At 40.2% G+C, this 26,944-nt stretch overlaps 1 protein-coding gene and 1 long non-coding RNA gene across 5 annotated transcripts in view; both read right to left on the bottom strand.

Moving 5' to 3' along the window:
- EFL1 (elongation factor like GTPase 1) overlaps positions 1 to 26,944 on the bottom strand; it is a 177,741-nt gene that overhangs the window by 80,534 nt on the left and 70,263 nt on the right. The window lies entirely within an intron of this gene.
- Positions 9,641 to 16,244, bottom strand: LOC140127538 (uncharacterized). Its single transcript, XR_011855009.1, has 3 exons — positions 16,068 to 16,244; positions 15,680 to 15,779; positions 9,641 to 9,738 (listed from the first exon to the last, which is right to left on the bottom strand). It is a non-coding gene; the product is annotated as an uncharacterized lncRNA (long non-coding RNA).

The raw sequence follows: 26,944 nt of genomic DNA, 5'->3' as shown, positions 1-26,944 counted from the left end.
ACAGACTCCGAACAACTAAGCAGTTAATGCAGATGTTCCTGCTTTATCATCTAAACCACAAATTAAAAGAACATTTGAAAAAACAAGCAACTCTCTGGAGAACTTGTGGATTTACTGACATCACATTACATGCCATTAAGGTAGAGTCAAGACTGAAGATGAACTGCAAGAAAACTGCACAAACTGTTTGTCTTCTCCCTTTCCTTCTCCACAACCCGTTGCCCCAACGTGAACTGTGTACATGAAGATCCTGCAATCCTACGGTGAGAAGGTAGCATCTGCTCCATGCCAGCTGTCGATTACAAGTGGTGTTAAAACTAATGAAGCCTTTAGGAATCAAGTTTAGACAAATTTCTCTCCAGTATTGGAAGACGTCTTGGCTGATTTACTTAAGAGGGGATAAAAGATGTGCATTACCAAAAAAAACCCTGTCCATTGAAATAAAGAACAGCTCTCTTGCATCGATGAAGTCAGAATACTTATTTTTAGCACCGGATATTTGTGTATAAAACGAGTGGATCAGCATCTTTTCTGGTTGTGGAGAAATCAATCCTATTGACTTCACCTTGGTCGTCTATTCTGTTGGATGCTCTGCTCTGGAGAAACAACCTTTAATCCCATCAGGAGGCAATATGAGTAATTAGAGCTACACGCAGTCATAACCTTGGCTTCACTATGCAAAGACCAAAAGATGTTTTCTTTAAGTATTAATATGTTTACATAAGACCAAAAAAATATTTTCTCCAAGTAGTAATGTGTTTGCATTTCTTAAAATATAAAACAAAATGGCTATGAAAGGGAAACTAAATAGAGTTTTCAAAAATGTTTTATGACCTATCCTTAAAAGAACTCTTGACTTATCTGATGAATTAGGGTCCAACTTCCAGCAACAAAGGGTTATTTCCGTAAATAAATGTCATTGTTTGTATGATGAAAATGTATACAAATTTCTAATAAACTTTATCAATTCCTAGTGTTTTCTATAGGAAGCCTTATTGTTTACTTAAAGTGGAAACAAATCAGTCCCTGGTCATGTGACGTCACACAGGTGCACTGCTTGCCACATTCACCTGTATAAGATCACATGATTATGGAAACATTTCTATCCATTGAAAGTATAAAATGAAACTTCCTAGAGAAGGACAGAAAGCAGGGATCTAGAAAAAGATATTTTTTTTTTATCTACATTATAGAACAAACATTAAACAATAACTTGCTAAAAGTGGACAACCTATTTAACCTTTTGTCAGAGTTCTATCATGTGGGAACAGCTCTGTAGGCAGCTGAAGCCATGACACACAAGGTCCCTGCACTGGCTGGCTGACAGAACACTGTGCCAGGGATGCTACGCCAAGTATCATAGTGATATATTATGTAAGGAGTCCCTTCTCTCCTGTGGAACAAACCACCCCTCCCCAAATGTCCCTTCCCTGCCTGTGTTCGGCAATGCACAGTCCGTGTTTCACAGACAAACTATAGCCATGTATCTTAAGCTGTACGGCTAGCTTAGTCCCACTTGTCAACCCATGCATAAACTGCAAGTAGATAGCCATAGGAACAGCACAATATAAAATTTGAGTTAGTCTTTAAAGGACACCTGTCATCAGGTCTGTGTCACTTGTCCTGTCACTACTACCTGTTGGAGCAGCTCACATGGATCCCATCCCAGCCTTTATCTAGTCAATTCATACATTAATAATTATAAAAGCATTGCTGCTATCTGTGCTTTATCTGCTGACCTGCTCTCCTCCCATACATATGTGTGAGACACAGACATCAGCTACACAAGTACCTGACATGTTCTGCTATAACATGGCTGCCTGGAGCTGTTGTATCTCTCCTATACACACACAGGCTGCAGGGGGCACCAGCACCAGGAAGCACATCATTATACAGCCTCACATCATTATACAGGCTGTCAGTCAAGCACTGGGGGTGTGGCTGTACCTCCCATCCATGAATAAGGTGGACAGCTTGAATATGCTAATGCTTCATTGGACATTTCACAGGTCATTTGCATACAGCTTTAGGACCTCATTGCTTAGGTTTACAGGCATGTAGAGGGACAATGAAGGGATAGAGGCAATGCTCTCTAATGGCAGTTTATGAAAATATATTTAGATTCGGGGGTTATTTTGCATGACGGGTTCTCTTTAACCTTCTCCCCTAAATGGACGTTAATGTACTTTCATTTTGCATGCTTCTTAGTGCAAATGGATGTCCAGCTTCTAGCTCCTCATGAGGGGAGACGGTGCCAGAAGCAGAAAGATAAAAAAAATACTTACGGGTAATTGGATTTCCCCCTTAGCCTCCACACCGGCACACACGGAGTGTTCCCCCCGCCCCCCAGGACAGGAAACAAATCTGAAGAAAGCCCTATAAATTCCATGTCCCTCCATCATGATCACTTGAGACTGGGATTTGTTCTTAATTTTCAAGATCACCCTGGAAATGAGAGAAAGGGGGAAATGCATATAAAAGGCCTTGAGGCCACTGTTTTCCCAGGGCATCTACCCCACATGAAGAGTCTGCTCGAGATAGCGAGAAATAAGAAGGCATTTCATGATTCTCTTCTGAAGCAAAAAGGTCCATAATAGGGATACCCCAACTCACTATTAAAGTCTCCAAGATTTCCTGCTCAAAAAATCTGCTACAAAGTTGTCCTTCCCCTTTAAGCGTACAGCTGAGATAGAAGACAAATTCTCTGCCCAACAAAATAGTTGTTTTGCAATCTGCATTAAGGTTTTTTTCTTGTACCCCCTTGTCTATTGATGTACATGACTGCTACCATATTGTCTGAAAGAATTTTCACATGGCCACCCTTTACTGTAGATTCTAAGGCTATCAGTGCTTGGAAGATTGCACAAAATCCTCTTGAATTTGATGGAGATGAACTCCAGAATTGGTCCCATACCATCTGGACCAGCTCTCCCTCTGAGTGCCCCCCGTAGCCATCCCTGCTGGCATCCGTTGCGATGGTTATTTGGGGTGCTGGTCTCCAAGATACTCCATTTTCTGTTGACTCTCCACCAAGACAGGATTTGGGGTATGGCAAGTAGTTTGTCCAAAGACCGACTTAACTTGTCCCAGGAGGATAGTAGGAATTCTTGAATTGTTCAGGAGTGGGCCTGAGCCCACCGGACCACTGGAACGGTAGATGTTAGAAATCCTAGCAGCTTTCTAACCACTTTGTGGTGTTAGGCTGAAGTTCTGTAGACAAAAGCAGAAACATATTCTGATACTGAAATTAGCTTTTCTGGGGGTAAAAAGGATTTTATCTGCACGGTGTCTAACAGAACACCTAAAAGACTTTCTTCTGACAGGGTACAAGACTGGACTTGTCGACATTGATGATACACCCCTGCTCCAGCAATCAGTAAGTCGTCTAAATACGGTACGATCTGGATACCTTTCAAATGGAAGAATGCTGTAACTTCTGCCATAATCTTCGTGAATATTCTGGGAGGCGATGAGAATCCAATAGGCTGCGCCTGAAACTGAAAATGTTTTATACAGCAATCTATAACCACTGCGATCACACAGAACCGGCTTGGAGGGTGGTCTTGGAATTCCAGTTTGTATCCTGACTAGAGTACATTCAGTACCCACAGGGAAGACAATTAATTTTTCCAAGCCTGATAAAACCTCCTTAGTCTCCCCCCACTGGGAGTCTGGCTCAGGAGTCCTTGCCTCTTCCTCTGACTGGCTGGTACTTCTCAGGAACTCCTTTTAACTGAAGCTTTCTCCAGTATATAATCTAACGCAGATCCAAACAGTCTATCTCCTTCACACAGCAGAGCACATAACTTGGTCTTTGATCCCATGTCCCCATTATAGGCCTTCAAGCAGGTTATCCTTCTGGTTGCATTAGCCAGTGCGGATAATCTAGCTGACATCTTCACTAAATCTGCCATGAAACTAGCCGTCTGCTTGAGTACAGGGAGGGATTCCAGTATAGCTTTTTGAGAGGCACCAGAAACTAGATGGTGTTTTAACTGGTCTAACCATATTCTCTGCCCTCTTGTTCTTGAAGCAATGCTCGGACGCAACATTGAACATTGCTGTGGAATTCTACCAAGCTTTTTTCAATAGGCCATAAGCTTTCCTATCCATAGGAAATCTTTTAGTAGATTTTTGCAATGGGTGCACCTACATTTGGGACTTAATCCCAAAACTTGGAATCTTCTTCTGCAAACGGGTATTTGCGTTTGAAATTCTTGGAAATGCCTGATGTTCTTTCAGGTTCCTTCCATTTTTTTTAAATGATGGATTCAATATTCTTATGTACCGGAAAAACCAGTTTCTTCTTCTCTCCCAGTCCCTGGAACACCTGGCCCTGAATGGATAGAGACTCATTAACTTCCTCCAAACCCACTTAAGGCCTTAAGTAACGAATCAGTTTCTTCTGCCGAGCAGCAAGGTGTTTCTGATTCATCCGAATCCTCTGTTTCTCCTCCTTCCAATATGAGAAGTAGTTGTACGTCAGGTTGCATCCTGGAAGTGAAAGGACTAGCCGTTGGAATGGATTGCTGCGGAGGAAGTCATGTAGTAATGGCCGACGATACTTCATTTTTGATAATAGAAGTTAGGCTAGTAATTAATGCCGAAGATTCACCTGACATCACTTTCTCTGTACATTTTTTACAAAATAACTTTTTATATGAAGATGATAAGCTCTTTTCCAGGGGTTCTTAAATTTCAATAAAAAACATTTAAACCAAACCATGAATGATATAAAAACCAAAACATGAATCATATAAAAACCTCAATAGGAGGGACTGACCGGACTAGGGGGTACTTCAGGATCTGCAGACATGGAGAGGTCAAAGGGTTCTAAAGGAGTAGACATGATCAGACTGACACAACAGCAACACTGCACTGGAAGACAGTCTGAAAGTAGTTTAGAGTTTAAATTATCAAATCTGGGGCCAAAACCGCCACACCTCCACTAAGCTCCGCCCCCAGCCAAGCCCCCAATAGTTTAAAAAAACACTTTAAAAAGTATAAAAATATACAACCCCTGTAAAAACTTTTAGAAAAAGATGATTTTTTTCCTCTTTACCCTTTCATTAAATGTTCTAAAAAGTGATCAGAAAAATGTTAAGTGCCCCAAAATAAGACCACAGAAAACAACAACTTATCTTGCAATAAATAAACCCTGAAATATCTCTGTCAACCAAAAAATACAAAAGTTATGCCTCTGGAAAGATGGTGATACAAAATCAAACAAGATATTTTTTAAATTTGTTTTTATTTGGTAAAATTTGATAAAAATAAAAAATATATATAAACAAGGTAGTAATCATAGTGACCCATAGAATAGCCAAATAAAAAAAAATATTATTTTTTATGGAACAGTGAAGAGGCCAAAAAATTAAACATTGTAAACAAGACTTAATTATTTTATTTTCAACCAAACAAGAAAGAGTTAATGAAATCTAATCAGTTATAAATGCCCCAAACTGATGTTCCAGAAAAGCAGATCTCATCCAGCAAATAATAAGCCCCTATATTTCCACATTAAAGTGAACCTGACACCACATTTTTCACATATACAGCTAGTGGCAGGTTCCCATAGAGCCCTAGTAACTATGTCATCCCTTCTTTTTCCCTCACATCTCCATAAAATCAGTTATATACTTGCCTGGTATCTATGCATCTTTAGAGCAAGTCAAAGGCTGTGGCCTAATGTCATGTGACCAGGGTAACATCATCACACGTCATTTAGCCTCTTAACATTAGCAAACTCTGTACCCCATGCACATATTTGACCACATAAAAAAATCACAGCATGTCTGCTGTGTTTTTTTCATTTTTATTTAGGGTTAAAAGTGGACAAAAAAGGCTTTTTGTCATTTAAAATACTTTTCTTAAATATTCAAATGAACTCAAAAGGAACATTATTAATTAATGCCCTATTTTGTTTTAGTCTCGGCGAACGGGGCGACTATGGTGATGCTTTTTCTATTGATTTTTTTTTTATTATATGGAGAGATGTCATTGGCTGTCTGCATTGTTAGTTATGGAGTTATTTGGTTGCTATCGCTATGTGCCCTAAAAGCAGAAAATTTAAAACTTTGAAAATGGTGAAGTTTCCTAAATTTCAGTTTTTTCATAAATAAATACAAAAGATATCAATAAAATTTTTAAACAGATTTAAAATACATTGTGTCCCTAAAAAAAAAAAAAAATTGAAAAATGAGGCCCAGTCTTTAAGGTCAAAACTGGCTGCATCCTTAATGGGTTAATCGTTATAAAAAAAAAAATAAAAAAAAAAAGGCTCTGCCCTGGGCTGATATCCAGCCAACTACATGCAATTTTCAGTTGAAAACTTAACTTACTAGTCAAGAATTTTAACATGCTAGAAAATATTACATGTCTCCAGCTGTTGAAATGCAGTACATCACCTCATTTCATCTTTTCACATACTCCTATAAGTTAATTATTTTGAATGAATCATGTATTCATGTATGAATGACGATACATGAATTAAAAATGGCCCCCATAACACCGCTATGGTGTTCTCCGCAGGAAGAAAAATGACCCCCTGAGATTGAGATCAAAAGCCTCTCAACTCTGTTCCATGAAAATAACACATTATATATTCAACACGGTGAACACTATAAAAACAAGCTGAAAAGCTGAAACTAGAACTACAAGCGGAATCAAAACTGATGTATGTGAATAAGTCAGATGTATTTATGAATGGAATCATTAAAAATTAAAAAACAAGCTCTCAACCAGTTCAGTGGAAATTAAAAAGGTTAGAAATAGATCTTTTTCCCAAAAAATGTTCATATGGTAGAAAATGTTGTGCTATATTTAAGACATTCTATAAAGAAACCAATAAAGGGGTATTCCAACCTTAATACGTTTAGTTTAATTAATCCCCAACACAAAAAAAATATTTCTTCAATTTATTGTTACCTACACCTACAATTTATTGTTACCTACATGTCCATAATATACTGTAAATAGGGCTAACCTGTCCCGTAGCAATGGCGCTGTGTTGATATAAGATATTGGTAGGAGGATCAAAGAGGCTACTGGGGCGTGGAGTAGCCACACCATGTAGCCTCAGCTCCGGCTATTCCACACCCCAGTAACCTCTTTAGAAAATTTTCATATTACTCTGATAAAGGATAAAAAAAGATAGACGGGCGTAAAGGATTAGCCCTACAAAGGGCTATCCTTACATACTTTAGACGCACCTACTTTAATAGGTAGATCCGTAGTGGTAGGCTTCCTTTAAGGGTCTCTGCAGAAAGTTAGGACCTGATCAGTATCTTACATTAGTATTTGTTACCCAAAACCAGATCGGGAACCTACACAGAGAAAAAGTATGATGAAAATCTGTATCGGTTTTTCCCCAATCCTGGTTTTGGCTGATAAAAAACATGGATCAAATCCTGTCTGTGTGCAGCCACTCTAAAGTTTTCTGTTCTTCCCTCTTCAGGTTTTATATATGGCAGTTAAATATGGCCAGCTTTACACCCTTCACTAAGGATAGCACCCAGCTTTTCCAGGTTTAGGAATTAGTCATAATAGGGTCTATATTTCTAACTAATACCCATCTAGGCTGAATAGGGTAGGTCAGAACTTAATAGAGAAGGACAACCCAAAAACATCTCGTCACAGGTAACCTATGAAGAAAACTCCACACTTGCATTAAGAGAATGGAAATTCACTGTCTCCAGATTGAAAGAGAAGGTCCATATGTCCCTAGGCCCGCCAGGCACCAGGAGCACAAAGTACTCTGGTCTGGCTGATATTCTGCTGACTTGACAAAGTGTCTGACAAGGGAGAGATCATGTATCACCCACAGTGAAAGCAACAACAACTGCGCTGCCCCCTTCTTCAAGACAGACGAAAAACATGCAGACAAAAGAAAGGAGGAATGTCAGCTGCTTCAGAAACCTGACCGCTGTTTGCTACTTACAGAAACCAGCTTAAAATATTAGCATAAATGCACAGTCTGAACGCCTACACATCAATGCAAAAAGGAAAAAAAAATGACTCATGCAATATTGGGTTACATGAATGTCTTTATCAGTTGTGCTGTAGAGCGCGGCATATAATGTGATAGGTCACGCTCCTCTGATGAAAAGCCATCAAGTCACCTAAGCAATAAAGGAGAAATCGGAAACTCCCCTGTGTCTCTAATATACTGAGCACTTTATCTAAGCTCCAGCTTCATTCATTCCTATGGAGCCAGGCTCAGAAAATGCACAATTAGGATACAGTGTCAGGTATGTACTGGAATGGTAAAAAAGGAGAGGGGGTATGATGTTACATATGACTGAGGAATCACCTTATTCCAGATTCTCTATTACAGCTGCTCCTCATACTGCAGCTACTAGAGCTAAATCCACCATGTGTGGGGAATCGCTCTGGAAGACACCAGGTAGTAGTGCCGGAAGCAGGTTCTAGTCCAAATCAAGTGTTCTATTCACACTCTGCAGTCAAGCAACATAAATTCAGTGTCAGCATAGGCATAAACAACAACACATCCCTATCTATACGTACAACTGGCTGCCAGGCACACGCCCTTGGCCAGCAGGAGGCGCTCAGTTAACTGTATGAACATGGTCCTGCCTTCAGCTCTCCAGGTAAAGCCTCCTCTATTGCTTCTGGCCTGGAATCTAAATCAGGCTCTAACGGGTCCTGTGACCTGCACCTGTGGGCTATACAGAAACCCAAGACTGAAGCCCGGATGGAGTAGGCATCCCACTACCAGCCTACCCCTACTCCATAATAAGCAGGCCCAGTACTGACATTACAAAGGTGTCTATGCTAGCTAGGCCTACATAGACCAAACAGACTATTCCTGCTTACCACATGTCTGCATTATCCAGGGCTTTTACCACACACCCTTTATCTGCCTGTATGACAGATAGCGCTTCTCCCAAACAACACCTCTCACTTTCTCACACCAGGTAAAACTCTTAAACGGACTCTGTCACCAGCTCATACACCAATAACATTTCTATCTAGTATTTCCCTTTTTTACGTTTAAAACAGACTCCAAAGTCATATGTAAATGAGCTAAGAGGAGTCACTTTTTTTTACCCTAGATGAGTCACTTTTAGCCCCTTGGTGCCAGTGCCCTTTTCTGTTGTTGCATTTTTTTTTTGCTCCCCTCCTCCTAAAAGCCAGAAGATTTTTTTTTGTCTACAAAGATGTATGAGGGATTGTTTCATGCATATACATTTGGACTCCCTAGTGTCAGTGTTTAATATTACATGTAATGTACTAGGAAGCTGGAAAAAAACCTTAAATGGATGAAAAAATATTTGAGCCACTTTCTTACGGCTCTAGGGGGTCTGTTCACTGACACAATACACTGTGATTCAACAAATGAGAGTACATGCAGATTTGAAAGCTTAAATTCTTATTCTTATGATACCAAAGCATGGTTCTAGGTACTAAGGAGCCCAACAGAGGGACATCTGAAGACTTCTCTCCACCAAAATGGGACTCTTCCCAGCTCATTTTCATATGACTGTTACAGTTTTAACATTAAAGAGGGAACACTAGAAAGTAAATCTTCTACCCTACCTGAGGAGAGTTTAGTGGTATAAGAGCTGGAGTCAGTGAGAAACCTTCCTTTAAAGATCGGGGGGAGGGGGGGGGTAGTTTAGACTTGCTATAATGCAATTCTGCCATCCTCAGTGCAAGCGCTACAGAATGTAAATGGACAATTCTCAGCACTGAAGTGCTTCTGATAACGGTTTCCTCCTGAAAATAGAAGATTTTCTGGGTCAATGAAAAGAAAGATTAAAATGTAAAAGGAATGTTTTTCAAACGTCTTAAAGCTTACAAAAGTCATCCCTTATCTAACGCCCATAATACACGTAGGGTCACTCTGGTCAAGTACTATAAATGCCTGCGAGGAGAGATGAGAATTTATGAGCACACGTCTGGCTATGTTATAACCCACTGACCAGAATTATCACGACAATTCTTCTAATGTGAGTGATCCAGGAAAAATGTTGGCAGTGTGTGACAACTACAGACTGAACCTGTCAATCCATCGGCAGAACGCAATGTGAACACAAGCAATGGACCTCACATGACTCATGAAACATCCACTCTGCTTTCTAATGTCATTTTACAGCAAAACGAAATCAACAGATGAACAGCAGATTCATCAAGGAATGATATTTCTCCGTAGGACAACTCAGGTTTGGTTCCTTACAGCCACGTGCAAAATTTTGACAGCTTGATAACTCAAAATGATCTCAAAGTAGAAGGAAAGACATCCATGGTGGTGCAACCGGCATCTGGTGACATCATGAAGGAGATTTATCAATCTGTTTGGGAAACAGGGGAACATTGATCAGAGCTGAAGCAAACCGCCAGACACCGCAATTATTTTCCCCTTCAAGCAAGCTCCTGTTCATGGGGAATTGGAGGCGGTGTGGCTGGTGGAGTTGGTCGGCACAGGCCACTCTTGCTCCGCACTCGCTGCAGCACACACATTTTCAGTAGCACCATGCATGGAAATATACACTGCAAGGATGCCCTGTCGGTCACATCATAGGCATATGGAGGAGCACCACAGTAACATAAATTTCCTCCAGAATTGAAGCACTGCACAACATTTGCCAAGCATTTCAAAGTTGCATGGGCGTGATGCTACAAATTATGCAACTGTGTTAGATCTGGCATAAAACACACCAAAAAATAGGAGATGCTACGTCACATACTGTGCCAGATTTTTCATTCAGCATTCTTGCAGTAAGTACAAATCACCCCCATTTACTGGGTAGAACAGTAAGACTTAAATATTTATGACCAGTGCTTACAGTGTGTCATAAATATCAGATTGGTTTTGGGGGAAGGGGGTGCCAAAATACGCCACACCCACAGTTCATCAGTTTTTTTGCTGCCTCCAGCTCCATAACTACACAGTGGACTGAGCAGGCAACATGAGTCTCTGCCATTGCACCCACTGGGTGATGGCTCTGCCAGCTGTCATTGAAGTGTATCAGACATGAGTTGCACCCTGGCACTTGCACTACAGTGTACTTCCAGTGCTGAAGCCAGCTGAATATAGGTAATCAGTGGCAGTGCCAGGTGGTGGAATCCATAGATCGTGAATCTTTTTCTAAGACTAAGGCTGCATTCACACAGTCATTGTGGGGACTAATATCGGCCAGATATACATTTTAGACAGCTGTGGTGACCTGATGCAGTAACATGCTCTTTCCCTGTACACGCGGCTAGGCCACGATATTTTCTGTGGGGAGGGGAGGGGTGAGCAGCACTGCTGTATGCTCACATACGTAAGTGTGAATGAACCCCAAGTCATCATCTATAAACAGTCCCAAACAATCACCTTTTTTCGCTCTTCTCACAACCATCTGCAGGACTTCTCCTTTGCATCCCCAATATTGAGGAACTCTCTACCAAAATGATTCAGACTGTCCCCCACCGTTCATACTTTCAAATGTTATATGAAAACCAACCTGGTTAGAATTACTTCCAACATCCAATAATCCCACTGCTATGTAATGTATGTGAACCCCTTATTGAATGAACAGCACCATGGAATTAATGAAAGGGAAACAGGTATAGGTGCTCACACACCTAGAGATGTAGTCAGTAATCCAGTCTCCACTCAAGTGCAAAAAAAGGTCCATAGCAAACAACATTGGTGTTTGCTATGGACTTTTTAATCTAAATGAAATAAAGAAGAATGGATTTTCACTATTGAGGCTGAGCTATTTTCTGCACTTGAATCTTCACCATTGAATTAATGGTGCTCTAAGACTACATAATAATATGCCATTTAAGGGGTAAAACACAGAGACACTCTCGGGGGTGGGACTACAAGTATCACAGTTATAAAGGATGATAGGAGTCGTTGTATAATTATGAGACATAATTCTGCTCAGGACCATCATGCTCGCTTGTCGTTCCTCCAGCCACTCCCACAACCTCCTCCCGCAATGACCTCGGCTTATGGCAGCACACTATTCTCACACTTGCGTGATGAGCCCCCTACCTCATTATGGAGTTTGTGTACCCCTGATGCCTCCCTGATTTTTACGCCATAAAATAAGACATCAATCTGCAAGCTCCTGCTGGCATGTAACAAGCAACAAGGGTGCAGACCCTTGAAAAAGTGTATGTATATCAGAAACTCTAAATATCTAAAGATTTGATAACCTGAAAGAACAAAGGAGCCAGTGACACGATTGCATTCCTGGCTGGATGTACGATGGAAAAATGACAAAGTTTTACATTCTGAGAGGGTGGCACTGCCAGAGGAACTCATAGCCACCAAGAATATAAAATTTAGATGAAAAGAATCACTAATTGCAGAATCTATCTGATTAAAGTCGAGACTTGTAATACAGTAACTAATTATGTTTTCTTTCCATCAAATCTATGTTATGCTGTGAATTTACATTCCTCTGTAGAGAGAAACATCTGCTTGCCACTTTGTTAAGTCATTAGCAGGTCTTCAGTCTACAGATATCCACCGGCTCTACATTACTAGGAATCGGAGCATACCATAGGATGAAAGTCATAGCTGTCATGCAATCCAAGAAGATACATTAATACATCATCCGAGTGACATGAGCCATGTCAGGCAGTGTGTACCATTTCTGCAACCACGCGGCCATAAAATGAAAAAGTGAATGCGGTAGTGTGGAAAGCTCCGATACGGCTTTTAGAAGGTGAGACACTAACATAATAGAGGGCCAATGTCAACAGTAAAACCGAGGTTAGGTCTTTAATGGGTTCAGGTCATTGTAGTTAAAAAAAATAAATAAATAAATCGATAAATACTTTTCCTGCTATGAGAAAACAGTTAAAAAGTTAAGGGGATCTCTAAGGAGATATAAGGCCTAAATATTTTGAAAAGCGCAAATACAGATCTTATTATATGGCTTATAATCCAATCCAGGCACCTGCCTTGCAGTAAACGTGTCCACGATACATTTGTCTGATGGGTTTTACAAGAGCTTGACAAGGTGCTACAGACTGACACAGTCATGCTAGACGCATGTATGTAGAGTGGACCTCTCTACTGTCGCCAGTAGAACCCATATCAGTCAAACTTTTTGTTACTGAACTTATTTATCAGAAGTGTCTAAAGAGCAGAACGGTTCTAGCTCCAATCAGAGCTCAGCTTTCATTTTATAAACAGCAACAGGGAAAATGTGGGAATCTCCCCCAATGTGTACATATGAGTTTTACTTTGTTTTCCTTGTTACTGGACAATTTCTTTTTATTTTTTTGCATTTACATTTTTTTACTCCCTACTTTTTTTCCAGAGACGTATCTGAGCTTGATATCTACGAGACAAATTATACTTTTTAGTGGTGCATGTAATTTACATGAAAGCTGGAAAAAGTCTCCCAAACGCTGTGAAATATAAGTAGATATGGGGCTTACATATGCCCTTGGTGCACCCTCCCAAGCAGTGGCATGGATGTGATGTTTGTAGATTCAGTGCTGAGTGCACTGCCCCCGGACCCACCAGCAGGACACAGGACATCACAGTACAGCCAGAAAGAAACTGATGGCACGAGGGATACATTTACCAAGTACAATATGTACCATATTAGAGGATTGTACTTACCCTGGTAAACCTTCTAATTCGTGCCCAAGAACAAGAACAATATTTGTAAAACAAAAAAAAATGATCAAGGTCTTTCATCTGATATAAAGGGTATCAATATTAAAGTTTCCAGCTACAGTTGTGACCATGATTCTTATTTTGTGATACTGACTGCCAATACAGGCAGTCCCCGGGTTACATACAAGATAGGGTCTGTAGGTTTGTTCTTAAGTTGAATTTGTATGTAAGTCGGAACTGTATATTTTATCATTGTAATCCCAGACAGAACTTTTTTGGTCTCTGTGACAATTGGATTTTAAAAATGTTGGATTGTCATAAGAATCAATATTAACACTAAAGCTTCATTACAGACACCTGTGATAACTGTTATAGCTGATTATTGTAGCCTAGGACTAAAGTACAATAAATTACCAATATCCAGAGGTCCGTTTGTAACTAGGGGTCGTATGTAAGTCGAGTGTTCATAAGTAGGGGACCACCTGTATATAGCTTAATGCTTTCATATCATAATGTGGCAATATTGTCAAAACTGTTTATTCATAATCTCTGTGAAATTAGAGAGTTAATTTTATTCCGCTTACACCATTGTTGGGTAACAGGAGTAGCAATGATGTAATCTGCTTAGTGTGAACAATAGATGGTAATATTGGAAGCGCATTCATCAATTACACTAACACTTCAAAAGAACCAAACACACAAAACGATGTAACAAAGAAAATCACTGCAACCAAGCAAACACCTCTTATATTATGCCTCAGCACTCTTCACACTTTGCCAGGTCCAACCTCTCATCAGAAGACAGCTAGCAAGACCCACACAAAGGATGCCGGGAACCGAAATGTAAATGAGACATCTGCCTGTCTGGGGCACACAGTACGAGCTGCTACATGCAGAAAGCAGAACAGTCTGTAAAATCTCCACAGGGAAAACATTCCCTTGTACTATTTCTGTGACAAATTCCTCTCAGTTTAGAGATCACAATTTTATTATAATATGTAGTAATCTAACAACTGTATTATGTCTCCTCGGTATATGGTTTTAGATAATGCACCTAAATCATCTGGTTAAATAAAAATGGAGTTGATTTAATGGTTGGGGCAGTGACAGACAGACGTATAACTTTATTCAACAATTGTAGCTGGACTTGATGCACTACTGTGTGAGATCTTTTCGCTAAACTGCTGCACAGCTGCTCCAATAAGAGCAGAAACAGGCTTCTGGTTGGATATTCCAGCAGAGGGGAGGGACTGAGGAGAATGCAGAGATCAAAGATTCAGGCAGTTTGGGGAGAATCCCCCATTGCACCAAGTCCACCAACATTTATAGGTTATAAATCCATTTTCACAGTCCTATTGCTATTAACAATACACACAAAGTATAGTTAGACAGATTTCAAGACACAAGTAGAGCAAGAATCCAGCACCATCCGATCACTGAAACACAGCTCACCAGAACGTCACGGCAGGAATTCAAACAGGGTGTTAATGCCTTCTTGCATCAAAATGATATCATCGTGGTGCTCAGCAAGAGCGAAGACAATCCATATAGTGCAAACAAAGTATAGCGGCACTCACCGATATCGTGCGAAGAATTCACTTTATTAGGGTGCGTACAGAAAACGCTCTGTTTTCTGTACGCACCCTAATAAAGTGAATCCTTCGCACGATATCGGTGAGTGCCGCTATACTTTGTTTGCACTATATTAGACAGATTTCAGTTACTTTTATGACATCATCAAATCATATTCTTAATTCATATCCATTGGTATATTAACCACATTCTTTCTAACCAACCATGCCTTTATAGATCTGTGCTCGGTAATTGGTACAGTAATGCTGGAACAGTAAAGTACTTTGCCCAAACTAATCCAACAGGAGTTTGAAGCAAAACGTATCCAAAATGTGCTGGTATGCTAATGCATCATGGCGTGCCTTAGACTCCCATACCATGGAAACCCATGCTATGAAGCACATGGGCCATAATTTTTCTACTCTATAAAATGCTACAATATTTTTGCAGTTATTGAGTCAGTTGAGCAATGACACTATTTTACGTACTATTTACCTTGCTCTATAACATTACCTGGTCTGCCACTTTACAGATGCATTGCTCTGGTTCCCAAACGCTTTCCTGCCACAATATAATCTCAATAATACCACCACAGCAGGAAAACTTGGAATATCTAGTAGAGAAGAAAGTGATGGCTTCCTATTACTGTGTCACACTGAAAATCTGTGAAATCTTTAGTAATCTGTTGATACACCTGTAGCTATTGGGGCTCAATGAACTAGAAGTGGATCCTAATAGATCCGTCCATAGAGCGTATGCAAAATAGGATAAGCAATGTACCAGTCACTTTAACAGACAGACAGGACAGGTGAACTCTTTGAAGAGGTCAGTGTATTAGCAAAGGGATTACGTGTCATATCTATGTATCACATTCAGATGGTCTGTGACCAAAAACTGTTACCTTGTCAGCCTGGACTGACCCCTCCAGTCTCTGCACATCAGCAGCTTTCCAGGAACACACCGTCACATGTCTTCTTTATAAAACTGAAGCACAACTAGCTGAACTGTATAGCCTGGATGTGAGAATAAACCTGACTATCCCTATATAATAAAAGTGCTCGGTTTATCTGCTTTTCTTCCAACTGTGAAAAAATAATATTCATATGACAATGTAAGTCAGAATTCAGATCTAAAAGAAAAGAACCACCAATCATATTAGAAGCCATAATTAAGGAGAACTAGATGGCACTATTATACCTGTTACACAGGATTTCCACTCATGGCCCTTTTATTAGTCAATTAGGATAGTGACCGATTCATATTTAAAGGATATGTTCAGGATCATTACATACTACTAAAGACACTGCTGTACGCTTCATATTGCTCTGAGGAGCTCAGTCCCATTCACTCAAATAGGACAGAGGTACAGACAGAACATAGGACAAATGTATGTAACGTCATCAGCCTGTGAAGCGCCTCCCGGTAGTCAATCAGAGCCCTCAGAAAACAAAAATTGCTCACCCCTTAGAAGACAAATAGCTGAAAGCTGGACTACCCCTTACATTATACAAGGGTGCTAAACTAACTGGTCAGTTCTGGTCCACCAAAGAAGTTCCATTAAAACCTGTTGCGTACAATTGAGTTTTTGATCGAACAAACTCACCCTGTGCGCTTGTAAGATTTACCAGACATAAGCTAGAATGAGTGAATTGTACTCAGCGTGTCCATTCAGTTGAATTAATCTAGGTTTGGTCTGGTTAAACCCAGAAACACATGGGGGGAGATTTATCATTAGTCCTATGTAGCTTCTTGGCATATATCTGTCTCAAATTTTAGCGCAAGCATCATATTTGCTTTTTTTGTGACTCTTAAGTCACACAATGGCAGAAAAAAAATACACCACAGAGTGTGCAAAACCATGCAACACTACATCTATCAACTGAGAATTTTCAAAAGAACCCAAATTTAATAGGAGCTGGTGTATGTGGGTCCATTGTCACTACAAAGGGAAGTTTTTGCAAAAAGACAGAAATTGAGCAGATGTTAAACATACGTGTGACTGGTGCAGTCTATTCACATAGAGCACACACATTAGAAGGCATTTAACACTGCACATACACCGGACTATAAATCCGACTGGTGGAAACCTGCCAGTCTAACACATAGACATCTGCGCAAAATCCTGCCTATTGATAAATCTCCCCCATGGAGCGAGATTTGTCTTAAATGAGAAGTCTTCCTGCTTTCTAGGAACAGCAGGGTGCCAAGCCAGCAGGGTGCCCATTACAGGTTACATCCAATGCACATTAAGAACTCCAGATTATGGGTTAAATATCTGATTTTGTTAAGATGAACGCCAAATGTGAAAAAATAACTGGCCAAAGTGTATCTTGCAGCTACCTGCTTAGGAGGAGGTGACAAGCCATCCATTATGCATGAAGCGGGGAGCAGTGATTGCAGGCGTCTGGCAATCAGAATGAGGGTTTAAAGCCTTTCAGATTCCAAAAATAATAATTCTAATGTGTGCGCATAGCCATAAGCTGCTGGTGCACCACTGTTACACCCACCAGCATAGTAGTATTAAAGGGAATTTTGTAATAGACAAACAACAAAACACAAAAAAAAACCCAATATGCAATTGTTTTACTTTTTCCTCCATGCTGCTTCTGCTAGCGCAGTTAAAACAGTTTCTGTGTTTAACAACCACCTTTAAAAGAAAAACACTATTTGCATTGCAGATGTGTGCCGCTAAAATTACACGTTTAGGCAATTAGAATTTTATAGGCAGACTATATGCATATGAAATGACATACAATTCAAATACATCGCCAAAACAAGATGAAAAAAAAGTAAAAAGAGCACAACCCTCTCCCTTCCTTTGTTCAATTTTTACACTCCGTTCTCTTTGTTTAGCAAAATTCATGAGGAACACTGCCCCCAAGTGTTGGCACGGGCACAGCGCACTCTGATGAGTCGGCTACTTTTATAATCATATTAGTGATTCACAGAGCAAAATTAGCCCACCAAATGTCTGCACAACATAAAAGGCTGGTAGAACAGCAGGACACTGTGCAAGGCCTTTGCAGAAGGTGATAATGCTTTCTATCTGGCATTAATCCTAGGAAGGCATTCTGCTCTTCCAAAGTGGCATCATTGCCTACAGCTGCTCTGTCCCCAGGCTAAAACTGTCTGTTTAGAACTAAACAGGCATAGAAAGCTTGTTAGGAACCTGATATGGTGGCATCGCCTCCACAGGAGCCCATATCCTGGCACTGGTGCCATTCTGTATGTCTCCAAACAAAAGACACTGCTCCTGTCTCCTCTCCAGAAAATGTTATTACAATTCTGGATCATCTTTGTGTTGTACTGTTCCTCTGTTATTTCCCCTAAAAATGTATTAGTATAAAACTTTATAGGGCCGCTTCCTATTGACAATAGACATGGTAACACCCATTTGACAATTAACTCAAAAAAGTTTGGTATAATTGGAGGAACAGAATTTTAAATGATGAAGTTTTCCTTTCACTGTGACACTCACAGATCATGAGAATGGGGGTCCTTTGTACCGCCATCAATTAGTAGGGGCTCTATCAGCAGAGCGATAGAGATATATGGAGTGAAATGTGTTTGTGCAACTACCGCTTTATTCACATGGGTGTAAATCAGATACACGATCACGTATGACTTTGTCAAGGTGCAGGAAGTAAGAGTTCTCCTTACGGAGAGTTTACCAATTAAGGCCACCTCCTTGCGCACTCCGAACATCATAGTTTGTGCTCCGGCCGTGCACACTGACCTGTCGCTGACCTGGAGTTAGCACAAGTGCACATGAAGTAAGAAGAGGGGCTTCGGAAAGGTGAGTATTTAGGTTTTTATATACCCGGGTATAAGCCGTGTGGGGAATTTTCTGCAGAAAACTTTGGAAAAACTAGGCTTATATGCGAGCATATACAGTACACATAAATTTGCAAAGCTGCTGCAGGAAAGTGATATGATCAGTTATTTTTTTTTCCATGTCCTACATTACTTTTTCAAAACACATTCATTTTAATGCCTCATGCGCACGACTACGAAGTGTTTGGTCTAGTATTGCATCCACCGTACATATTGTGTATTAAGTGAGCCATTCCAGCACCAACAAAAAAAGGTAGACTTCTAAGAAGGCATACTCATCTATGGAGAGACCATAACACCAACATGTAAGAAAAAAAAAAGGACATTTTCTATTTATTACATGTCCTTTTTTTACACGGGGTACGCAATTGTGCAGCAGCGTACGGCTCCCGTAGGGCGCCGCACGCCCATTACCGTCTATGGGGGACGTATATTGGCCCTATATATGTCCCGCATTCGGCAATGTGAATGAGGCCTTAGTTTGAAAAACATACTTTCACATAAACGCCACTTAAGCTGAAGTACAAACCCGGTGTTAATACTAAGAGTGATGACACTTACTTTTTATCCTTTCATTTATTTGTTTATTATAAATGGATGCTCTCCTGCACACAGTGTAGTGTATGATGTGGTTGGAGAATACAACATATTTAGCAACTGCTTGTACGGGATATGGGTTACTGTAAATGCCACCTAAATACATTTTTTGCCACAGTATGCAATGGAAACAATGCAGAAGAATTGTAGCTTCTGAAGAATACTAATCTAAGCTCATGCATCGACCTAGTAATATGCTTAGCGTAAGTTAAGACTTGTCACTGTTATTGGCATATCTGTGCTTCTGCTTGGGGGCTATGTACAGCCCAGGGGAAGACATGACCCCCCCAGGAGAGCGACCATGGCAGTAGAGAAGCTCTGATTTCCCTGGTGAAATGGCTAATCTGATAGGTGTGCCCCAGGGCTAGAGATAATATGGCCCCACGTCCAGTGGAAGAAATATTACAGGTTCACAAAATGCAGGAAAGCAGAGGGTGGAGGCAGAAGCCATCCATAATATAACTAAGCTTTACCTATAGTATATACCAAGAGTGGATCAGAAAATCTGCACATACTGGAGTTCTCCCCATGTGTGAATTTTGAAAATATTTTTTAGCGTGTTTTGTGTATATTTGGTCTAAATGAGGCTTGACAACAGGACCTTCTACAGTCACAAAAGGTCATTTAAATGGACATATAGAATTATAGTAGCTCACCTAGCAAGATGGCTGAGTATAACTGTGGGGAAGGATGTTGTAATCTGCACTGTTGGCGGACATTTGGAAGGCCCTCGTTAGAAATCCTTTGTTTCCCATTCAAGTGATGTTAATATTTGTAGCTTAGATAGTAACATGGGACAGGCACCTGGGGATGCAAACTAATCTTCAAATCTGTTCTCCTTGGCATTATGAGCAGAATAAAGGTGTGATTGAGGTCATAACAGTCTCTCTGTTCTCAACTGTCATGTAAGGGAACAGGACAAAATGCAATTCCATAATTTACCAGCTAAGTTACAGAACATTAGAAGATGAGCAGACCTGGCATCCGGCAGCCTGACACAGGGATATTGGCAAATGGACACCCCTAACAACTAGCCATAGATATGATTGGCCGGGTCCGACGGCTAAACTCGAACTTGATTGCTGGGTTCACTCATCTCTACTTAACTGTAATGGCTCCTAACTCCTGCCAATGATAAAAGTTAACGATGGTGTCCATACTTGGGTGACTACAAGAGTGGTACATCACCACCAGCTGTATCAAGGCAGATTTAGGCCAACAAGCACATTCATATTCTTGGAATATAACCTCAGTACTGGGCTTTGGGGAGTGGTAATGTACATGAATATACCTAGTTATCTCAAAAAACAAATACTTTAGAGGGGATGAAATGGAAATTAAAGAAGGCTACCTTACCAAAACTAAATCCTCCATGAAAAGTAAGGGGGATTTCACATTGGAGTTTTTTTTTTCACATCAATGATTTCACACTGAACCCATTTTGGCTTATGGACACATGGAGATTGGTTTTCTCATCCTGGCTTCAGTGATTTGTCCCCAATGTTTTACTGATCCATTCTTTTCAATGGGCTTTTTCACACTTCAGTTTCTTTTCACTGATCAGTTTAGAACCTCTTGTTTTTGCATTCACTGAAAACATTGGATCAATGGAAAAAACTGACATCTGAAAAAGCCCATTGAAAAGAAAGGTTCAGTAAGGCATCTGTGAAAACTCCTTGAAGCCAGGAAGAGAAAACCCATCTGTATGTGTCCATAAGACTAAATGGTTTCAGTGACAAATCACTGATATAGAAAAAAAAAAATGCAATGCGAGTCCACCCCAAGTATGAGAGCTTGCTTTGGCACTCAGAAGTTTGTGTTGATGACCCATCATGTTTGTGATTGTAAGGGAACAACCTTGAAAAAAAGACAAACCGTAACAGCCTCATCATTGAAGACCATTATCGTTATTGTGTACAGTGCAGATGTGACTCTAGAGACACCGTACATTATGTGAGCACCGGGAAGCCATTTCTCATGAAAACTATCACCACTTTAGTGTCCTTCAATTTAATATCGACATAGTTGTGAGGTTACAGGTATCTAATAGCCGCCAATATAGAGAAGGAGGAAAGGAGAGTGTTACATAGGGCGGCCATCTAACACTTGTTGTAGGAAATCTTCCATCAAAATCCATCATGATAAAACAGTGACACTTACTCATGGATCCAGGCACTGTGACTGTGATAATCTTCTTATATTTGAACTTTTTGATTCCAACTTTCAAAATATTGCTAATGAGCCTGAGGGTACCCTAGCCCCTCTGTGATCTAGCTTTACAGGCTGTAATGCTGTCTCACCCTTCCCCCCTGCTTCCTCAGCACTTGTGCAGGTAGCACTTCCCCTCAGGCTCATTAACAATTTTAAAAGTTGATTTTAGAAGGAAGCAGGCCATGGGTAACACGAATAATAAGATTACCACAATGACAGTGCCTGGATCTATGAGTAAGTGCCCCTGGTTTATCTATGCTTGATTTTAATGATATATTTCCTATAATATTCACTAAAATGAGGGAAGCTGGGAAACAGGTAAAATATGTCTGAGAAGCTTGTAAACTGCTCTACATAATGATGGTTTTTATTAGTGAGGTGATCTGGTACCACTTGTAGTGGCAGGTTTCCGATGAAAATACCGGGCACCAGCTCAGGGTGAGCTGGTGCCGGAGCTTATTTTAGTTAGTGTTTTAAACCGCGGTATCGCGGTTTAAAACACTTTTTAAACGTTATAGCCGGCGCAGGCAGGTACGCGCTCGGCGCTTACCGTGCGCGCGGCTCTCATTCACTTCCTATGTAGCCGCGTGCACGGTAAGCGCCGAGCGCGTACCTGCCTGCGCCGGCTATAACGTTTAAAAAGTGTTTTAAACCGTGATACCGCGGTTTAAAACACTAACTAAAATAAGCTCCGGCACCAGCTCACCCTGAGCTGGTGCCCGGTATTGCCATCGGAAACCTGCCACTACAAGTGGTAGGTTTCCTTTAATGTACTTCGGCCGAGAGGTGTACTAGAGCATATTACTGATTTATACTTACTATAAATTGTATACCATCGATTTTCTCCAAATGATCTCCATGGTAACAGACAACAAACTATGTGTAGTCTGTTCTTATAATCATTTTACCTTCTGTTCTATCCTACTGAATGTCTTTTAGCATAACAGAAGGAACTAATATAAGTATGACTGCAAAATTATTTCGCTGTATTTTGTTTGTTGCTATTTCCTGAAAACTCAATAAAATTTACTGTTTAAAAAGGATTAAGCTTTACATTTTTATTTAGGATTTATTTCAAAGTTGCTTCATTTTTCAATTGTTATTTGGACAATAAAATAAATTTGGATGCAAAGGTGAATATACATGAGTGTAATGTATGCAAAGCTAATAATGAAAGAACAGTAACAGAATAATAATACTAACCCTCATTCCACTTGTTTATGGGTAATGCACCACGTTGGAGGAACGAGTGAAACAATAGTCCATAATTACACACCACTGTTCCTTCTGCTTTATTGTTCAGCGGAGCTACATGCCAGCAAAGCTGCTAAATTAAACTATTGCCTGAATAGATGTAGGATGGAGGTTTCCTAGAACATTTTTGTTCTATAAATCACCTGTTAGAGAAGAAAACCGCAGAAGGCTATGGTTTTGATCACACTAATGTTTTGGCCAATTGGCCTGACTACTGATGCTCTTTACTAAGGGCTTTGCGACACACTTAAGTAGGACTGTTCACGTTCTTCATGGCTAAAACGTCTTGCACAGGTATTAAAGAAGCGTGTGCGCTGCGATTGTGTTGCACACGAGCCTTTGGTGGCATAGCTTTGCTGGCTTCCATGCAATAAAAATTAGGGGGTGTGCCGTCGGATGTTCCGACTGATTCAGACCGAGTGCCGTATTTAACTTTCAAATTGTGTCCCTATGTAAAAGATGCACCACAAAAAAGATGGTGAACTGTGTGGGACCTGCGCGGGAAACAACACATTTATGATTTTAGTGAATCGTCCTGTGTTGCTTTTTTTAAATGCAATTAAACCAAAGCCCAACCCCTGGGGCTAAACAGAGGATTTTGTCAGGTAGCCAGGTAAGTTACAACACACAATTATATAGTAATGCAAATGCTTAGAGAAGGCAGAAAGGCATATTTGCAGTGCAGGTGTGATTGGCTTCTGCAACCTATCCTTAGTGAATATGAGGTCCCTGGTGACAGCTTTCTGTAGTGTATATCCTCCCAGCCCCCTGTAGTATATAGCCTGTCTGCCCTCTGTAGTATGTAGCCAGACCACCCTTTAGTATATAGCCTCCCAGCCCACTGTTATGTATAGCCTGACAACCTCTTGAAGTATTTAGCCAGCCCCCTTTAGTATATAGCCAGCCCCCCTTTAGTATATGGCCTTCCAGTCCCCTGTAGTATATAGCCAGCCCTTCGTGTGCCAGACCGTGTAACCTCAGCTGTTGCGGACCTGGAGCTGGCGCACATCACAGCGGCAGACATCACTTCTGTGCGCCGGCCAGGCTGTGGTCCTGGAGCTGGCGCACACAAAGAAAGAGGAGGAGCTGCTCGGGCATCTGAATGGTGAGTACTCAGTTTATTTTTTTTCATATACAAGCCGAGCTGGGAATTTTCTGCACAAAAATGATACTCAAGTATATATGGTAAGTTTAGTTAAAAACCAAAAAGAAAGAAAATATTCTCAGCTCACCCTTAGCCACGAGTCGCAGACGCCGGTGCACGGATTGATCTGAGCCGAGTCAGGAGTAGATGCAGCAGAAAGGAAACAATTGGATCCAGCAACCAGGCAGGCATGAGTTCAGGCAATGGTATAGTAAAACTTCACGTTTATTTCATCTTCTAAAAGGTTAAAAGAGGTACCAAAAGGGAAAAAACTGACGCGTTTCGAGCTAAAACATGCTCTTAATCATAGTCTGGATTTCAAAATGACAAAAGGAAAGTTATAAGAAAACGGAAGTGGGAGGTTTACACATCATTAATTACATCCGATCATGATTGGTGGAAAACAAGAAAGATACATACAGAATATAGGTTACATATACGTAATGAAAGATAATTAATACAGGTACATTAGGTCATTTTTAAGATTTAAACCAAAGGGGCTTCTGGTTTTCATAGTAAGAATCCAGTAAGCCTCTCTGTTTCGGAGGGCTTTAACCCAATCACCGCCTCTTTTGGGGCGGAAAACTCTCTCCACAGGTGTGACAATTAATGATGAAGTGTCTCCATTATGAATATCTTTACAATGTCTAGAAACAGATGATATATTGCGTGTGTGAAAGGTGTTTTGAGCAGATGTAGGAGATATGCGTGCTCCGGATATGTGTTCCGCAATCCTGTGTTTGAGCGCACGCTTAGTGCTGCCTATATATTGTAATGAGCAACTTGTGCATACAATGGAGTAAACTACGTAGGTTGTGTTACAGTTAATAAAAGATTTTATTTTGAAATCAGTGTTGGTAGATAATGAGGAGACAATGTTTGTTTTTTGTATGTATTTACATATGTTGCATCGTGTGGAGGCACATTTGTGACTACCTGTGGTGGTGAGCCAAGTTTGAGATTTCTGAGTAGAAGTAAATAAATTGGGAGAAAGCATGTCACCTAAAGTAACGGAATTTCTTGCCGAAAAACGGCAGCCCATTTTCAATATGTCAAATAGTGTGGGGTCTTGAAACAGAATGGGGAGATGTTTTTTTATGATTTGCGTTACCTGGTTGTATTGGCTAGTAAATTCTGTGGTAAATGTAACTTGGTTTGTAGTTTTATCCACATGTTTGTTGGTGACATTATTAACAGAGGAACGATCTTTGTGTAATAAGGAAGCTTTAGTTTGTTGTTGTATTTGATTTCTGGTGCGTTCTATGTGGCTTTTATTGTAACCTCTGTCTGCTAGGCGTTTGGAAATTACATTAGATGTACCTTTATAGTAGTTATCTTGTGTGCAGATGCGTCTGGCTCGAATGAACTCTCCTTTCGGTAAATTTCTGAGTACATGGGGAGGATGACAGCTTGTGGCATACAAAAGGGTGTTACCTGCGGTTGGTTTGCGAAATACATCGCAACCAACTTTATGGTTTTGTATATCTGATGTTAAGTGCAGGTCCAAAAAGGAGATGTTATTAGGAGAGGCTGTGTAAGTGAAACGTATGTTGAATTGGTTAGTATTAAGATATTCCATGAAAAGGGATATGTTGTCTGTGTTTCCTGACCAAATTATAAGACAATCGTTTATGAATCGACCATAATATTCAATTGAATGAACAAAGGGGTTGTTTTCATTAAACACAAAAATTTCTTCAAACCATGACATAAATAAATTAGCTAATGATGGAGAGAATCTTGAACCCATAGGGCAACCTTGTTTCTGTAAATAAAACTGTTGGTCAAAGGAAAAATAATTGTTGGTTAATAAAAATAATAACACATCTAAAATATAACCAATTTGAAATGTTGGAAACAGACTATACTTATTTAGATGGTATTCTATGGCTTGAATGGCCAAATGGTGGGGTATGCAGGTATATAGTGAAACTACATCACACGTAAGCCATTGAAAGTTAGTGTTCCAAGTGATAGAGTCCATGATTTTGAGGACTTCAAAGGAATCTTTGACAAACGCTGGCGTTCTCGTAACAAAAGGTTGAAGTATGGTGTCCAACCAAGTGGAAATTGTTTCCAGGAGAGAGCCCGATCCAGATATGATGGGTCGCATTGGGGGAGGAAAAATTCCTTTGTGATATTTGGGTAATGCGTAGAAGATAGCAATGTTGGGAAATTTGGGTGTGAATGTATCTTTAACTCTTTCATTGAAAATGCCCATAGACTGGCCTTCTGTTATTAAATTGGACAATCTGGTGGTAATGTTGGAGGTTGGGTCAGATTTTAAAGGTGTGTAAATTTCTGTATCACTTAGTAATTTATTACATTCTTTGGCATAGAGATCTTTGTCCAGGATTAAAATTGAACCACCTTTATCAGATTGTCTGATTATAATGTATGGATTGTTCTTGAGATCTCTAATGGCTTTAATTTCTGTAGAAGAAAGGTTGTTTTTACCTGTTGTAGTTAAAGAATTTTCATATAATTCAGCTAACTCTTTCTCAACTAGGCTTTGAAATTTGTCCATTATTGGGGCTCTGGATTGTATGGGATAAAAAGTGGGGTTAGGTATCCGTATTATTGACGATAAATTTATGCTAGTTTCTTCTTGTTGCACAGATGACGTTTGTAAGTCCAGTAATTGCATGGTGGAAAGCTGGTCTTTGAAATTGGGTAACTCAGAGAAAGTGGTTGTGCCACGTAAATTGAAATAGGATGGATTGATAGGATCAGTTGTT

The sequence above is a fragment of the Engystomops pustulosus genome, chromosome 4 (genome assembly GCF_040894005.1).
Source record: "Engystomops pustulosus chromosome 4, aEngPut4.maternal, whole genome shotgun sequence".
NCBI classification, from domain to species: domain Eukaryota; kingdom Metazoa; phylum Chordata; class Amphibia; order Anura; family Leptodactylidae; genus Engystomops; species Engystomops pustulosus.
This window is presented reverse-complemented; position numbering and strand designations above follow the sequence as displayed.